The 15,444-nt window shown below is 42.3% G+C and overlaps 1 protein-coding gene across 19 annotated transcripts in view; it reads right to left on the bottom strand.

Annotated features, from left to right (window-relative positions):
• Positions 1–15,444, bottom strand: part of ST3GAL6 (ST3 beta-galactoside alpha-2,3-sialyltransferase 6) — a 138,822-nt gene that overhangs the window by 85,846 nt on the left and 37,532 nt on the right. Inside the window, exon 1 of one of the 19 annotated variants that reach the window (XM_060416535.1) lies at positions 8,983–15,444. This exon is cut by the window's right edge and continues 554 nt beyond it. The exons of the other annotated variants lie outside the window; for them this stretch is intronic. The gene's annotated coding sequence lies outside the window, so the exon portion shown is untranslated. The remainder of the gene's footprint in view (positions 1–8,982) is intronic. 19 annotated transcript variants of the gene reach the window in all.

Raw genomic sequence — 15,444 nt, 5'->3', positions numbered from 1 at the left:
CAGCACACTTTATTTTGGGGGGCTCCTAAATGACTGCAGATGGTGACTGCAGCCGTGAAATTAAAACGCTTGCTCCTTGGAAGTAAAGTTATGACCAACCTAGACAGCATATTAAAAAGCAGAGACATTGCTTTACCAACAAAGGTCCGTATAGTCAAGGCTATGGTTTTTCCAGTAGCTGTATATGGATGTGAGGGTTGGACTATAAAGAAAGCTGAGTGCCGAAGAACTGATGCTTTTGAACTGTGGTGTTGGAGAAGACTCTTGAGAGTCCCTTGGACTGCAAGGAAATCCAACCAGTCCATCCTAAAGGAAATCAGTCCTGAATATTCATTGGAAGGACTGATGCTGAAGCTGAAACTCCAGTACTTTGGCCACCTGATGTGAAGAACTGACTCATCTGAAAAAACCCTGATGCTGGGAAAGATTGAAGGTGGGAGGAGAAGGGGATGACAGAGGATAAGATGGTTGGATGGCATCACCAACTCAATGGACATGGGTTTGGGTGGACTCCGGAAGTTGGTGATGGACAGGGAGGCCTGGCATGCTGTGGTTCATGGGGTTGCAAAGAGTCGGACACGACTGAGCAACTGAACTGAACTGATGACTCTTTGAAAACACAAAGTTAATCCTATTTTAAATGAGAAAATACATTTCTAGGTAAAGTAAATCTATAATCATTCTGTTGAAAACAAAACATATTGAAGAAAAAGCGTATGCAGAAAATAGTCTTCTTATAACCACTTTCTTTTTCTGATAACCACACTGACTAGGCAGAAAACTCTGAGTGCTTGAGCAAGTAGATAAACAAACCAAAGGTTTCCCTGGAATGCTTTGTTCAGTGTTTTAGGCAGAAAATAATCCAAGGCACTACCCCACAGAAAGATAATCAAATTTCTCTTTAGAATCGAGCAATTAGGAGGCACTCCCATGTACCAGGGGACTTCCCTGGTGGCTCAGAGGTTAAATCGTCTGCGTCCAATGCGGGAGACCTGGGTTCAATCCCTGGGTCGGCAAGATCCCCTGGAGAAGGAAATGGCAACCCACTCCAGTATTCTTGCCTGGAGAATCCCATGGACAGAGGAGCCAGACACGAGTGAGCGACTTCACCTTTCACCTTTCACCCATATACCAGAGTCAAGGATGGATAAAGTGAACAACGAAGCAAAGTAATAAAATACCAAGTCTTTCACCCTGAAGTCTTTAGACCCATAAACAGTGTGACCGTACACAACGACCTATTTACATTAATGGAAATGTTTAGCTCAAGGATATTGTAACAAAGTTTATTATCCAGGCTAAACTGAAGTCAAGTCTACAAATAAGTGAAGGTTCATCAGTGGCATTTCCCTACCTTTAATATCACTTTCTATAAAGAATCTGAGAAAACCTCTAAAGGTAGATGTTTTAAAATGTGAATAAATGTTTACTAATGGCTGCATTCTTTACACACTAAAATAACCTAGTCTCAGGAGTTCCGTGGTGGCCCCAGTGGTTAGCACTCTGCACTGTGACCGCCGTGACCCAAGTTCAATCCTTGAGAACTAAGATTCCACAAGGCTAGGTGTAGCCAAAAATTAACAAACTACCCAGTCTAGATGTAAAGGAAATTCAAAAAAGAGTATTTTCTCTGAAGAGATGGGGGAGAAATGTTTCCTCTCTTAGCAGATTTTCAAGGAAGTGTTCAACACTCCTAAGAAGGTAAACAAAGCTGGGTTTCCAATGAAAGAAGTAACTCCAGTGCACTGGGGATCACCGTGCAGTCAGCTCCACGGTCACAATTAGCCAAAATGTTTTAGCACATTTCACAGGCCAGAGCCAAGGGGATATCACTTCTAGATTCCTGGTCTCCAGTCCAAGAAATCCCCCTGGGCTTAGGAAAACCTACCTAGGCTTCAGGAGGCAGCTCGGAACTCAACTGAAATTCATCCTACCAGTAGTTCAGTGAAATAACTGGCCAAGCAAATGGAGAAGCTCCATTATCCATTTATCCATCCAACACAGATACCTATTGCCCATCCTATCACATGGCACAAAATCTCAGGGGAAAAAAAACTGTCTGAGAGCACAGATGCTCTAAAGGCAAGTCCACAAAAACACAGACATACCAAACAACCTTTGCCCCATGCTGACCTTTTAACTATGGCTTCGTGCTTAGTTGCTCAGTCGTGTCCGACTCAGAGACCCCCTGGACTGCAGCTCGCCAGGCTCCTCTGTCTAGGAGATTTTTCAGGCAAGCATACAGGTGTGGGTTGCCATTTCCTTTTCCAAACCATAACTTCAAAGTGCCCTACTTTCTCGTTTTTCAGTTAAGTAATAGGTATCTTATAGGAAAAACGTAGAAGCCTAAAATGTAGCTTTTTTGCATTCCCCCTCAAAGGGCAAAATACATTGCATGAGCGGTAGAAACGACTTATAAGGAGAATAAGAATCAGCAACCAGCCAGAAAGCAGAAGGAGAACTGCTTAAACTTTTCAAACTTCCCCACCTTTGTGATTTTTCTGAATGTCTGGTGACCTCCCTTGGTGTTACTAGCAGAAAGCAGTGACTTCTGAACAGAAAGCAGGGGCCGTGAGAGGCACCTGCCCTCTGCAACCACGCTAGGCTGTGAACATGTAAGGTGAAGGGCGAGTCTGTGCTGAAAGCATTCCAGACAAATGTCCCCAGCAAACCACTGGGTCCTGAAGTAAGAGTACGAAAGAAGGGCAAAGCAAGTGGCCTGAGCATGTGAAGTCACCCTAGGGACTTCAAAACAGTATGCTTCTTACTATTCTCCTTACCCCAGAAACTCAGCCCAGAATAAGAGAAGTTACTGTCAGGCAGTCTAAACCCAATCCTTTGCTGAAGAAAAAAGCACTCTGTCCTCTGATACCCTCTGCTTAGTCCCTTCTTACTAACTGAAGCCTAACTGTTGGACTGTTTTTTGATCTGAGGGCTTTTTTCACTTTCTAAAATGAGAACTGGCCTTTGATACGTCAAAGTAGAGCAAAATGAAACCTTTATTTACAGCATGCTATACTATTTGAAAAATAGGTATTTCATTTAAAGAATAAAGTTCTATTTTTTTTTTTCCCCCATCAAAGATGATCGTGAATCTGAGTAACTGGGGACAACTGGACCGAGGAGGTGGCTCAGGCCAGGTCTGGGAGAACGGCTTAAGGACACCGCAGCAGAGACCCAGCGAGGCAGTGGTGGGAAGTACAGAGAGACGACGTGACAAGCTTGGTCTGGGATAGCCCAGGAAACCAAACTGGTTCAGTCTGAAAACACTAGAGAAGAACAGCGTGGAGAAATAAATAAAAAGCCATATCACTGCCAAGAAGCCTCTGTCCTCCTATGCGGCACATCACAGACATGCAGCAGCCAGGGGCAAGACAGGGAAAATTCCAGAACCAAGGACTAGGGGGGATCTGGGGAAGAGAGACAGGAGGGTTCAGGCACCAGGCCCACCACAGACACTCTGTGTTCATTTCCCAGGGCTGCAACAACAAAGTACCACAAGCATGGCGACTTACAATAACAGAAGTGTATTATCTCACAGTTCTGGAGGCTAGAAGTCCACATGCCAAGTGTTGGCAGGGCCATGCTCCCTCTGAACCTGGTCGGGGAGGATACTTCCTTGCCTCGTGCTAGTTTCTGGTGGTTTGCTGGCACTCCTTAGCGTTCCCTGGCTGGGAGATGCCATCACTCCAACCCAGTGTTTGCACACAGTGCTCTCCCTGTGTCTCTGTCCTCACACACATGCTCCTTATAAGGATACCAGTCACACTGGACCAGGGGGCCACCCTACTCCAGCACGACTTCATCTTAACCACTACATCTCCATGACCCTATTTTCAAATGAGGTCACATTCCGAGGTACTGGGAGTTATAACTTCAACATGTCTTTTTAGGGAGACACGACTCAACCCATAACACATCTCTTGATGCCCAGTCCTTCCTCTGAGCCAGAGGGACTCTGATTCTCTGCGTGCATGCTAAGTCGCTCAGTCGTGTCTGACTCTCTGCAACCCTGTGGACTATAGCCCACCAAGCTCCTCTGGCCACGGGATTCTCCAAGCATGAATACTGGAGAATACATGGGTTGCCATGCCCTCCTCCAGGGGATCTTCCTGACCCAGAGATTCAGCCTGTGTCTCTTAGGTCTCTTGCATTAGCAGGATTCTTTACCACTAGCATCACCTGGCAAGCCCTTCTGACATCCTAGAGTCATTCAGAATACGTGGGTGCCATTTCAAATGAAAGAGAAAGAAAAAAAAAAAATAGCCTATGGTGGTGAAAGTCAGGGTAGTGGTTACACCGTAGGAGAGGAGCAGTGATCAGGCACCGTGCACTCCCGGAAGGCAGGCTACGTTCCGCCTCTTCACCTGGAGGCAGGTTACACAAGCGTGCTTCTTGGGAGGACATGTATTGAACTATGTGTACGTGGGCTTCCCTCATGGCTCAGCAGGTGAAGAATCTGCCTGCAATGCAGGAGATCTTGGTTCGACCCCTGGGTTTGGAAGATCCTTTGGAGAAGGGAATGGCTACCCACTCCAGTATTCTGGCCTGGAGAATTCCGTGGACTGTATAGTCCATGGGGTGGCAAAGTGTTGGACACAACTGAGCGACTTTCACTTCATATGTACATGGTTTGTATGCTCCTCTGCATGGATGATGAATTTCCGTAAGAACTTTACTTTTAGAGAGCTTGGTGCTGTCCAAGAAATAAAGGTGTTGACAGCCCAGGTATAACTTCAGAAAGGAGCTTTACCTGGGAGAAGCCTCAACCCAAGCGTCAGCCACTCAGCCCTGCTGGTTCAGACATTCGAGTGGTCAACTCGATGTTACCTGAGTGTAACATCGAGTGGTTACCTGAGATGTTCAACTCCCAGGGGCTGGTGTATAAAATGGAAATACCAAAGCAACACACTTATAATGAGAAAAATGTAAGGGCCAAGCAGTACATATATTTGAACTAAAAGACTGACAATTTCTAGAGGCAAATTTCTGGGTGACTTAATAAAAAAAAGTTGTTTGATAACCACAGACCCACAATAAGGGCACAGGCTTCCCAAAACAGTGCCAGAAATGAGCTACAACGGTTTTTGCCCTGCCCTGTTTTCCTAGCCTTCTTATGGACCTCTGCCACACATTCCATTTTCAGGCTAATTACAGCTCAAGTATATTCCAGTGTTTTTTCTTTCACATCTAATTCTCCTCTGGGAATTTTAAACACTTGTGGTTAGAGAGTTTTCCATCCTATTGCCTAATTTCTAAGCAAGAGAGATCAACACCAAACGACAGAGTTAAAATACACCGGACCCCACTCAGACTTGGTAGAAAATATATTTCTGCAGTAAAAATATGTAGGATTTCCTAGAATTAAATATAAGTCAGACATTTAACATCAGATATTGCATAAAGCTCAGTTGTGAAAGTGTCTGGTGATGGAAGTAAAATTTGATGCTGTAAAGAACAGTATTTCATAAGAACCTGGAATTCCATGACTCAAGGTAAATTGGACATGGTCATGCAGGAGATGGCAAGAGTAAATAAACATGGACATCTTAGGGAACAGTGAACTAAAATGGACAGGAATGGGTGAATTCAATTCAGATGACCCTTATACCTACTACTGTGGGCAAGAATCCCATAGAAGAGAGGGAGTAGCCCTCAGAATCAACCAGAGAGTCTGAAATGCAATAGTTAGGTGTAACCTTAAAAATGACAGAATGATCTTGGTTTGTTTCCAAGGCAAACATCACAGTAATCCAAGTATATGCCCCAACCACTGATGCCAAATAAGCTGAAGTTGACCGGTTCCATGAAGACCTAGAAGACCTTCTACAACTAACACCAAAAAAAGATGTCCCTTTCATCACAGGGGACTGGAATGCAAAAGTAGGAAGTCAAGAGATACCTGCAGTAACAGGCAAGTTTGGCCTTGGAGTACAAAATGAAGAGGGCAAAGGCCAACAGACCCTTGCCAGTCATAGCAGTCACCCTTTTTCAACAACACAAGAGACAATTTTACACATGAACATCACCAGATGGTCAATACCGAAATCAGACTGATTATATTCTTTGTAGTCAAAGATGGAGACACTCTATAGAGGCAGCATAAACAAGACCTGGAGCTGACTATGGCTCAAATCATCAGCTCCTCATATTAAAATTCAGGCTGGCAGTGAGCGAAGAGGAACTAAAGAGTATCTTGACGAGGGTGAAAGAGGAGAGTGAAAAAGCCAGCTTAAATCTCGATATTAAAAAAACTAAGATCATGGCATCCAGTCCCATCACTTCATGGCAAATAGAAGGGGAAAAGGTGGAAGCAGTGACAGATTTCCTCTTCTTGGGCTCTAAAATCATTGGGGATGGTGACCATAGCCACAAAATTAGAAGACAGTTGCTTCTTGGCAGGAAAGCTATGACAAACCTAGACAGTATGTTAAAAAGCAGAGCCATCACTTTGCCAACAAAGGTCCATATAGTCAAGGCTATGGTTTTTTTTTCCAGTAGTCATATACAGATGTGAAAGCTGAACCATAAAGAAGGCAGAGCACCAAAGAATTGATACTTTCAAACTGTTGTGCTGGAGAAGTCTCTTGAGACTCCCTTGGACAGCAAGGAGATCAAACCATTCCATCCTAAAGGAAATCAGCCCTGAATATTTACTGGAAGGATGGATGCTGAAGCTGAAGCTCCAATACTTTGGCCACCTGATGCGAAGAGCTGACTCACTGGAAAACACCCTGATGCTGGGAAAGACTGAAGGAGAAGAGGGTGACAGAGGATGCGATGGTTGGATGGCATCACTGGACAGGAACTTGGGCAAACTCTGGGAGATAGTGAGGGACCAGGAGGCCTGGAGTGCTGCAGTCCATGGGGTGGTGAAGAGTCAGACACAACTTGGTGGCTGAACAACAACTGCAGAAGCTCTAAATAACATATTGATGTGTTAAAAAGTGAGTGATGTCTTAAAAACAGGAGTCGGGAGGAGAAGAGGAGTAAGAAAGGGGAGCAGAGAGGAGGAAAGGAAGCCAAACTTTAACTGTAAAAAGGAAACAAATACGAATCACATCTTAATCAAACTGTACATAAAAATTATCAAGCACATAATTATAGAAGAGGAAGCTGCGGCTTTCTTGAGTGCGAAATGTAATAGGGAGGTACTGGAAGTTTCAAGGCTATGAATTTATAGTAGTCCTGTGGACTGTTTTCCTTGGATATCTCTCCTGTTGAAGCCCCTCTCCACTCTCAAATTTCATATAGAAACCCAGGTTTCAGAAGTCTCAAATGATACTTCACATCTCCTTTCTCTTTTTTTTTTTTTGGCTGTGCTATGTGTGACTTGCTGGATCTCAGTTTCCCAACCAGGGACCGACCCTGGGTGATGACAGTGAAAGCCTGGAATCCTAACCACTAGGCAACCAGGGAACTCCCTCACATTTCTTTCAAACACTTACGTTACTAAAAATGAGAGATCAAATATCAAATATATGTTATGTTAAATAATGTTCATCATTTTCTCATGAAATGTTTTCATCATCTTCTCATGAAAACTGCCATAAATCGGAGGCAGCCAGTGGGATTCCGCTCTTCAAGAAAGTCTTCCTTCTCTACCTCTACCCAGGGTGAGATGAGGATAGAGAAGATTCTAAGAAAGAAAGTATATGTAAAGTGTTTCAAGAACATATGTTTCAAGATATAACTATCATGTTTTTTAAACTACAGAAAAAGATGAACAGATGTTCATTTTTTTAATGGACATCTGAACAGAGTAGTTTTTACTTCTCAACCCTAGTTTATTCTGAAAAATCACAGTGCCATTCAATCAACAGATTTTCATCTTCCAACTCCACCTGAAGCACGCATACATGTACATGCACCCACACACGCGTGTATACACACACACACACACACACACACACACACACACACACACACACACACACACTGCATCCCTCCACTGTATGCCCATGGATCTCTATATTATAATTAGTACTGTGCCTGGCACATGAAAGGTGTCTAAATATTTATTACTGTTCAATGAAAACTAAAGAATATAACAACATGAGTAGATAAATAGAGTCCAAAGTGAAGTCACAGGATGAGAGGGTAGGATGGCATCACGGAGTCAAAGGATACCAGTTTGAGTAAACTCGAGAGCTGGTGATGAACAGGGAGGCCTTGTGTGCTGCAGTCCATGGGGTCTCAAAGAGTTGGACATGACTGAGCAACTGAACTGAACTGAAAGTGAAGTCATGAACTGAAAGTGAAGTCAGGTTCTAATAGGACTCAGACTGGTTAAAAAAAAAAAAAAATTGGAACCAGAGAAGGCCAAACAGAAAGACTTTCTGGAGAAAGTCAAATTTTAACTATCCAATGAACAAGAGTTATGATAATAGCTATAATAAGAGTTATGATAATAATAATGTAACAATATCAATTAAATGTTAAGTATTTGGCAGGCCCTATACAGAACTATTTGCATGTGCTTTCTTTTTTAATTATCATAACTATGATGTGGGCATTATTTCAAGTTTAGAGATGAAGAAAGTGATCTTCATAGAAGTTAGGCAATTGTGTTCAGAGTCAGGCAGTTTATCAGCCATGAAGCTGGAAAATGAAGGCAGGTTATCATCTAGCTTGGATGGGGTGGGTGGGGAGTGGAAGGAGAAAGGCACTAGTTCTAAAGGCCTTCACAGCCTGCAGCACAGGGAGGCTTGCAGCGACTGCAGAAGCAAATGGAACAGTAAAAAAAAAAAAAAAAAAAAGAGCAACAGGAGAGAGCAGAAAACTTCAAAGACCTGTGGGAGGAATTCTCTGGATTTTTGAGCAGAAAAAAATTGCTGTAATAAAAACCATGCTTGAGGAATGTTAATATAAAAGGTACATGGACAGGAATATTGATGGTCATAGGTGGAGACCTTGGGTAGAAGCTTTGTAAGAAGAATATAATTGCATTATTTATGGTTAAAGCAGAGGAGGCCTACACACCAACTCTAAAAATAGAGGGAAGCTCTTCAGTTTTTTTTGCAGTAGATGGGCCAGTTTTGTCCTCCAAAAATACTCCAGGCCTGCAAAACATTTACAGATATTTCAATCATCAGAAATTACACATATCCTTTAACATCCTGCTTAAGAAAAAAATCCAATTATTTCTAATCTAATTGTAGCATAGCTGGGATCAAACAAGAGTGATTAGCTAACTTACTCTGACATTTACTTGAGATATTGGCTTCAACTATCAAAAGAATCTTGACAGCAGTATTCTTTATCTCACCAAAACCATTCACCAAAAAAAAGTCCTATAACTTGCAGAGTCTGTCAATTAAATAAAATTATGAATTAAATTACTTGCTGTTGCTGAAAAGCGGCTGGAAATCCATCTGGAACTGGATCAACTCATTGCTCTTGTCTAAATGCAACAAGATAACCCATTTCTCCATTTTAAGTGGTTTATAACTTTATTATACTATAATAATTATATATTACATGATCTAATCTTATACCAGCTTTATATTATCCATAAAAACAAACCAGGGAACTAAAAAAAAAAAAAAACCTGACTTTTTAATTCTTTGGCTCTGTGCTGAACATAGAATATGTGCAAATTCCCTATCTTTGCCTCTTCTATCCCTTAAGACACGAAGGACTCTTATAGACTAAAGGGCTGCACAGATTTTAATAAAAGCATTTCATTTTATTACTACTATACTATTTTATTTTAATAAAAGCAGCACCTTCTATGGTGCTGACCTAAATATTTGCAATAGAGTATCTCCTAAGAAGAAAACTCCTTTAAGCTATCAGAATCACTGGGCTGATAACTTCTCTGAGGACTAAAATCTTATTTGGGAGGGAGACTCCATAAAATCAGCTCAAAGACCAGAAGACTTTGTTTATATTGTTTATATTATAGCAGCATGTCCTTGAGGGACAGGGGGAAAAAAATCTAAAAGGTAGAATCTTTAAAATATGTATACAGAATATCTCTATTAACCAGGAAGATGCCCTCTAAAGACATCATTCTTTGTGAGAAACTTTGTCACTCTGAGTTTCAGCAAGAGCCCAGACCTGGGCCCTTCTCAGTTCCCTCTGCCAGGCAGGGACTCCCTCTCAACTCTGGCCCTGATAAGAGCTTTTTATCCCCAGTGCATTTGTTTGTGTCTCCAGCTAGGTTAAATGATATCTAACAGAAACCTAAGACATATCATAATAAGCAATGGAATTCAAGCGGTGCTTACTAAAGGGCATGAAATCATAGATGTGAGATGCTGGGCTATTAAAGAGGGAAATGATTTTGTTATCTACTCTCTTGGCACACTTATTTCCTCACTAATGTAACTACAAACCCAACTCAAAGTTTAAATTATGAATTATGAAACTGAAAATTTGTTGTAATTCAGTCTCTAAGTTGCATCTGACTCTTTGCAACCCCATGGACTATGGCACGCCAGGCTCCCCTGTCCTTTACTACCTCCTGGAGGTGGTCAAATTCATGTTCATTGAGTTGGTGATGCTATCTAACCATCTCTGAAAGTTTACTGTACATGAAAACAAATTTGAGAATAGCCATCTGATAATATGCACATACCAGTCTCTTACATGTCAACCGAACAATTTTCAAAAAGAAAAAAAGTTTCAAAGCCAGAAAAGTTTTAATTAATTTAGACAAATCCACAGGAATAAATGTACCTTTCACCCATTTTCTCCAATGGGTCAAGTTTTTGAGATGATACATTGATAATCCTAATAGTTACAAAGAGGAAGCCTAAGAGTTATAAAGATGTTACAGCTGAGCTAATATATTCACACTGTGAGTTAATCCATGGAATGGACGGAGAAACCTGGCAAATGTCTGTTCTATTTATAACGTTCTGAACACACCAGGTGGAGGACACAGGGGCAAACAAGACAAGACAAAATTGCTGCCTGCTTAGACTGAAACATGTTTCAGATTTTTATGTCAGCATATCAGCCATAAAGAAACAGATACCAAAAGCTGAAAGATAACTGATATATATATTTCCATTAAGTATGTAAATTAATAAATGAGCAGGGTATCTGGTTAAATAATCTCAAAAGTAATTTTCTAAGAGTATACCAAGTTTCCCCAGAGAGTTGGATGCTGGAGATGATGAGCTATCTTGGAATCAAAGGATACCTGATAAAATGCCTCTGTTCACTTCTGATAAACCAGTGCTACTAGGAAGTAATACCTTGGTCATAAATTTTCATGATTTAAGTGTTACTCTAAGACTGAGAAGATTATCTATGAAGAACAACAGAAACAAAATTTCCAAGGCATAGTATAGTCCCATGGCAACTATTACAAAAGTTCATTTCTACTGAAACTGTAACTCCCTGCATAGCCTGGGGGAAAGGGGGCTGGCATCAGGAAAAGGGAAGAATTTCCCATTACATAGAATATCCCCTCTTCAGACAACTGTCCTTTTGGTTGGTGGCATCTGCAACTAGATGGGAAAAATTAAGTTAATCTATTCAAATCACACTTTCAAAGGATACCAACTGTGATCGATTTGAGTAGATGATTAACTTAATTTTTCCCATCTAGTTTCAGATGCCACCAGCCAACCCAGAGACTTAGAGACAACTAGATATTCAGCCTAGAGAGAAGTTGAGCAATCAGAGCTAGTGATGGAGCGTTTCATGCTTGAGTGAGGACAAGGATTTATTTCAGTGAGTGAGAGGAACACTGTACCCAGTCCTCGGAGGACTGCTTCTCAGTGTGGGCATGCCTGTGCCCTGGCCTAGAGCAAGAAAGGGAAATCAGTGATGGCCAGTTAATGGGGAGAAGAAAAATGTGAAGAATGAAAACGCGTGTGAGAGAGAGTGAGAGAACAAGAAAAAGCCCAAGAGGAAAGTCCACTGCCCACCAGGTAAAGACTGAATCTCTAAATCAGCCTCCAGCGGCATCTTATTCTAATTAAAAAACACAGTTCAAACTTCTTCTTAAGACCTGAAGGTATCTCATAAGCAGTCTTCTGCTTCCCTCGCTGGATTCCTCTCTTCCTAGCTTGCGCTTTTGCACTCTTCTCCATCTACAAGCTCTTCAAACATCCCCAGTTCATTGATGCCTCAGGGCCTCTGCAGCTGCCGTTTCCTCTGCCTAGAATGCCCTTCACTTGACTTGCTTCTCATCATTCCTATCTTTCTTCATACCCCCCCCCCCCCTTTCATGGCAGCTCTCGGACTGCCCTAAACCAGCTTCCCTCAGACCCTGTCTGGCACACCCCCACCATGAACTGTCTTCATAACACTCATTCTATCTGAAAAGTGTTTTCCCATATATTTGTATCTGATTTATTGATTCCATTTCCCACAGAAACATAAACTCTGTAAGAGCAGAGAATGTGTTTTGTTCAGTGCTGCACACCCTACCTAGAACATCTCCTGTACATGGTAGGGATGCAGGAAATATTGGCTGAATCTCAAGTTCCACCATATAGATGACTGCAGAAAGTCACCCAAGAGCCACTGGAAAACCATTCTCTTCCCCTTTTGTTGCCCCATCAAAGCACATGGTCATGACCGTGACCCAAACAAAGCACATGGTCATGACCGTGACCCAAACAAAGCACATGGTCATGACCGTGACCCACAACCACACCAATTCCAGGCCTCCTTCCACACGCCATGGGGGTGAGAATAACATTGCTTCCCTTGGAGAAATCGCCAGCTTCCTTGCCCTTTCCTCTCCTGGAGGCCTTATTCTTTCATCTCCCACAGATCTTTCCATCCCCAATCACATAAAAAGTAAGTCAGTGTTTAAAGAATTCTCCAAAAACCAGCATTACTCTGTGCAACTGGATGAAATGATCCCCCCAGCACACTGCATCTCCTGTAAAAGGGGGAAGAAGAGAGAACACAGAAGAGACTCTTCACGCAGCTTTCTAGTGATCATGATGAGAAATTCCCTAAAGGTTGGGTGCTTTCCTTCTCCTTTTCCCCAAAGGTCCAGGAAGACGAAAACCCCAACCAGATGCAGAAGGTTGTGGTAGTAAGTGGTAAGCTGCCCATTCCTCCTGGGATGACCAAAAGATCTCCAAAAAGAAAAAAAGAAATATGGACACAAAGAGACTGAGATCGTACTGCTCCTCACTCTCTTTTATCCTCATAATCTCACCCGCAAAATATCATTGCTTCTTAGCCTGACCGCATGTCTGGCAGCCAAGTTCCTGACCAACTCAGTCACCATCAGGAGAAAAAACACCTGCTACCCCACTACAGTGAGAACTGTGCTTCTGACACCCTGACATGGAACCATAAATACAGCTTTCTACAAAAACACTGTTATGTCCAATGCACACATCCTGTTCTATACATCAAGTGCACTCCAAATTAAACACTTTAACTCATTAGGGTTCAATTGGAAACTGTGGTGTATGCCGTTGTCCACTGTAGTTAGGATAAGCAGGAGAGAGAGATTCGTTTCAACAGTGACAGTGAGGATGTAGCCCTGCGAAGATTTATTCCAGGCAAAAGGGAACTTCCCTGAAAATATATTCAGAATGAAAAGAACATTCAGAACAGAAGCTATTGGCAATAACAGGCCCTTGTAAACCTGGCCAAACACAACCCACACAAGGGGCATGTCAAAGATGTGGAGTAGAAAGAAGATAACTGTTGAAAGTCTGAAACTAACAAGAGGAAAGACAAAGTATGTAGAGCACCTGCTCAAGAAGCCAAGCCTGAAGGTTAATTAAGAAGGTGTGTTCAGATAGGAGAGGGGAATACAAGTGAGCCGGTGGAAGGCACAGGAGAAAGACATGCAAATGAATGGAAGAATCTGTGAGGAACATCTGCTACAGAGGCTTCCTGGGAACCCTGCAAGGCAGAAGTGAAGCAACCCTCCTGTGATCCAATCTAAGTCACTTAATCTTGGGCAGTCTCAGTTTTTTGGTTTTTGTTTTTAATTATAATATAAGGTCAAGCATTCCTGTCTCCTAGGGTGGTTGTGAAGATTAAATAAACTAGCACAGGTGAACTCAATGGGGATCACACTGGGAACCACCTGAGTTTTGTACTTTCCTCTCCTCAATAAGCATCACCTAAAATGCACTTAAACAGGTCTCTGGTCCCCAATCTGAATGCAGTCACAATGGAAAAAAGCCTATTGGTAATCTGCGTGGTTAGCAGATGATGCTTATCAGAGAAACATGAGAAGCACAGCATTACTTCACTTCTCTCTCATAATATTCCATACGATATGGAACACAGAAATATCTCCAACAGAAGCAAACGGCTGTCACTATTATTTAAAATGAGAAAACTTGAAAATTACAATTTTCACAAAAGACAGGCTGATTTTTTTAAATGCTATGTCTCTTAAAGTCATTCTTCTGCCAACACTATTTGTATTCCTTTTGAGCACCAAAGATTTGTATTGATTTGGGGCATAAGATGGAGAAGGCAATGGCACCCCACTCCAGTACTCTTGCCTGGAAAATCCCATGGATGGAGGAGCCTGGTAGGCTGCAGTCCATGGGGTCGCTAAGAGTCGGGCACGACTGAGCGACTTCACTTTCACTTTTATGCATTGGAGAAGGAAATGGCAACCCACTCCAGAATTCTTGCCTGGAGAATCCCAAGGACAGAGGAGCCTGGTGGGCTGCCGTCTACGGGGTCTCACAGAGTCGGACACGACTGAAGCGACTTAGCAGCAGCAGTAGCAGGGGCATAAGAACAAACTGAATATCTCCAACAAATCTACTGAAACAATCAAAGCAGCAAACTCATTCTATTACTCCATAATACGGAGACACGGTACAACCTGAAACTGTGACAACCAGGGAGGGACTTGGTGAAAATATTGCTCAAGAGAAGGCCTGTGGGAAGGCCCTCCCCCTCCACGATTAAGGACCGCTTGATGCCAGAACAGAAATACAGTTTGGAGAAAAGTTCTCTTCTCATAAACCAAAGTTGCCATTATCTAAAGTGCTTCCAAGCCAATCAGCCTCATTTGGAGACGACAAACTAGATCATCTAAGAGTGGCTCTTTACACATTTTCCTACTAAAAGTCTGCGGTGAGACTAAAAGGAAGGGAAAACAAATCAATTTACAAATGTCAAATTATCATGTTTCAAATGTAAAATAGCCTGGCAACCTGACCAGATCTTCCCAAAAAAGTAACATCTCCATATAAGTCAAAAGATAATTTCTCAGCCTGCAGCCGGGACAGGAAGTTTTAACACCAGAAAGTCAAATATCAAAGCTAGCCTTGTAAAAGCAGCTATCAGAAACCACGAGACTAGCGTGAACATGGAGCCAGAGGGCGAGGAGCTTCTGGTAGATTCCAAGTTTTCTTAACTATCTACCTAATTACACTTCTCAGGTGGTGGACCTCTTAAAGCACGTGTAACTTTTGGATTTAGAATCTGCGGCTTCTGTAGTTTCTGATACGTTGGCATTCAAGATGTCTTTTTCATCACCAC

The sequence above is a fragment of the Ovis aries genome, chromosome 1 (assembly GCF_016772045.2).
Source record: "Ovis aries strain OAR_USU_Benz2616 breed Rambouillet chromosome 1, ARS-UI_Ramb_v3.0, whole genome shotgun sequence".
NCBI lineage: Eukaryota > Metazoa > Chordata > Mammalia > Artiodactyla > Bovidae > Ovis > Ovis aries.
Note: the sequence above shows the minus strand (reverse complement) of the source record. Positions and strands in the feature narration are given on the sequence as shown.